We start from the raw sequence: 3,669 nt of genomic DNA, 5'->3' as shown, positions 1-3,669 counted from the left end.
CGTGGACATGACACTCAAGAAATATGGAGGCAAACCGCGGACACGTGTTTCTGGCTATTGTCCGCGGTTTGCCTCCATATTTCTTGAGTGTCATGTCCACGATTTCCTCCTTTTGATTTATATCATACACACTCAATAATATATATATCTCTGTATATATATATATATATTATATATATATATATATTATATATATATATATATATATAAATATAAAGGAGTTTATAATCGGACATAGCACTCAAGGAAGTGGCAAACCATAGACACGTGTTTCGGGCTTCTGGCCCATCATCAGTATGGTGCAGCCAAGTGTAAGGATGGGCAACACTTGGTTACCAGAAGAAAGAAATACAAATGCACGTAGCCACCAGCAGGAGGCAGCCGCACATTTGTGGTTTCACTTAATAGATCTTGTGTTTACAAGAAAACTATCAATATCACCACGGAGGCAGTTATAGCGACCTGCGTGACATCCGGGTCCAGGAAATGATATAAATACGAAGGTTATCGAGTGTCTTGATATAGATAAAGGAGTTTTTAATCGGACATAGTACTGGTGGCTCCGTGCATTTGTATTTCTTTCTTCTGGTAACCAAGTGTCGCCCATCCTTACACTTGGCTGCACCATACTGATGATGGGCCAAAAGCCCGAAACACGTGTCTATGGTTTGCCACTTCCTTGAGGCTATGTCCGATTAAAAACTCCTTTATCTACAACAAGACACTCGATAACCATCGTATTTATATCATTTCCTGGACCCGGATGTCACGCAGGTAGCTATAGCTACCTCCGTGGTGATTTTAATAGTTTTCTTGCAAACACAAGATCTATTAAGTGAAACCATAAATGTGCGGCTGGCTCCTGCTGGTGGCTCCGTGCATTTGTATTTCTTTCTTCTGGTAACCAAGTGTTGCCCATCCTTACACTTGGCTGCACCATACTGATGATGGCCCAAAAGCCCGAAACACGTGTCTATGGTTTGCCACTTCCTTGAGTGCTATGTCCGATTAAAAACTCCTTTATATATATATATATATATATATATATATATATATATATATATATATATATATATATATATATATATATATTTGTTTGAGATAGTATTCGCATATATTGTGAATCAAAACATGAAGCTTTCATTTTTTATTTTTCGCAGATGAATTTACAGAAGTTGAATGCAAGTTCGATCGTGAAGAGGAAGCCAAGTATCAAAGTAGCAGATTTGCCTGTGAAGATGCCGCAGAGAATATGCACCGCCAAAATCGGAAAGGTAAATTTGGTCAGGCGGTCTTGTTGGATTTGGGGGATAAAGTATCATTTTTGCCACACCGAGTGACGGAGGCGTATCGCCCTCATTTACAAGAATTTTCATCAGGAAAATACGCTATTGTGTTCAAAGCGTTGATGGACATTGGAAAACCGAATCGTGTCATTTCATTTAAAATCGTACGAAATTAAGGTCAGTACTGTTTCCAATTTTTTCTCCACATGATATGCAAATAGTTTGTGGTTGTATACAGTATTCTTCGTTCGGCTTTAAAATTCTCATTCATAGATATGACCTGCATAACGTAGTGTTTTCATATAATATTTTCTCTTCATTTAGTACGTGCAGAATATGTGTTTCAAATTCGTCATCTTGAATGAAACTTGATTTTTTATTTTCATTTTAAGTATAGCAATCACTTCATAAAAGACATTACCCTCTCTGTTTACAAAAGTATTTTTTCAGTGCATGTTTGTACTGAAAATAGAATTCATTTCAGAATGATACATCATTAACGTGTGCAGTATCAGTCAGAGTCATCTCAACAACAACAACAACAACATTCAAAACCGTCATAGCAACCTTTCCAGAACGAGTTTCAAATCTCAGCAGTTTCCATTTTTTTCAGTCTATAGTTACACATTATGAGGATAGAATTCGTTGATATTCAGGGATTTGTTGGACAGACTGCGCCTACTCAATATATACACAACCGTAGCGAATTTGGAAGACTTTGAAGATTCATGGTGTTCACGCTGTTCTGTATGGGTCATTCCAAAGGAAATTCGTTCAGCTGCAGTCTCAATAACGTTGATATTTTATATAAATGGCTCTATTATATATCTATTACCAAAATAAATAAAATACATATCACACACATCTTTTTTTTTAAATGAAAACTTATCTTATACAGGGAAAATTGTCAAAAATATGCAAAAAAAAAAACAAAAAATTATATACCAGAGATGAATAAACATCATATTGAAAGATTCAAGATTGACAAAAACAGGATATTTCAGAAATAAAGGAAATAAGTTTGTCTGTCATTTTAAATTCTGGTTCGTTGGGTCGTTATAACAAAAAGTGGCATTTTATATTTTAAATTTTATTCAGGACATTATTATAGACAATTGACATGTGACATTGAATTTCAATTGTGACAATTTCAAAATAGTATCCTTTGATATAGATACCAGACGAGTCTATTATGTGTAAATACTTGAGTTTCATTTGTTTGGAGTTCTGAGTTCTTGGATATATAAACATAACAAAGTAACGATACAGACAAATATGAGAAATCGTCATAATTCAAATCCATTCAAGTGAATACATGAATCGAAAAATGTTTCAACATCAACTTCGATATTCTGAAAGAAAAAACACTCAGTATTCACAATTTCATCTTTCATTATTCCAAGTTCATAGTCATCAAAATTGATACGATTATAATATATATAGGAATATAAAACTATCTTCGAATACAGTTGCATGAATGCACATCAAGCATTTTGTCGAAGTACGGTGACCGTGGGCAAAGTTACAACTTCAGCATAATATGAATGTTTATAAATATTACGGAAGGTCAAGATCATCAACAGGTATTGAGAAATTCATTCAGTGTGCATTGACATCGCATTTGACATGATTCATTCACTCAAGACTGAAATGTTTAGAAGATACTAACGGAGATCTTACTGTAGAAAAATGCCGCTCTCCACTGACTTGGTATACTATCTTGGTATACTATCTCCTATTTTTTGGGGTTTCACCTTCTGCTTCAATAGGTTTGTTGGGGTTCAAATGGACACAAATATGTCTTGGAATAATCATGTCGCTGAAATCAACGAAATTGCACGCATCATTCGATACCTAACAAAGCATACCAGAACTTATAGTCACCATAAGATCTCCGTTGGTATCTTCTAAACATTTCGGTCTTGAGTGAATGAATCATGTCAAATGCGATGATCCGACTATTACTAACAAAAATATGGTTCAGTGCCCTCTTGGTTGCCTCTTTTGTTTTTTCTTTGTTGATAAATTCAACATATTTCCTTTCATTTGATATGCTGCACGTGACGATGCAACTTTTATTAACGAAGACGCGGGTTTGTGCATTTCTGACATATTGCGCCATCTTTGTTTTTCTTTGTCGACGAGTTTTGCATTCGTTTTCCTTTCATTTGACGTGTCATACATGACTATCCAAATATCATCAATGAAGAAGCAGGTTAGTGCACTTCTGACATGTTGCGCCATCTCTGTTTTTTCTTTGTCGATGAATTCTGCATTCGTTTTCATTTAATTCGATATACTTCACGTTGAGAACAAATCATTATTAACGAAAATACGGCTCATTGCCCTTCTGACATGTTACGTCGTCTGTGTTTTTTTCTCT

This window comes from Leptinotarsa decemlineata, unplaced genomic scaffold, assembly GCF_025532065.1.
Source record: "Leptinotarsa decemlineata unplaced genomic scaffold, Ldec_3_MD MMD2_tig00000505_RagTag_RagTag, whole genome shotgun sequence".
NCBI classification, from domain to species: Eukaryota; Metazoa; Arthropoda; class Insecta; order Coleoptera; family Chrysomelidae; genus Leptinotarsa; species Leptinotarsa decemlineata.
Note: the sequence above shows the minus strand (reverse complement) of the source record.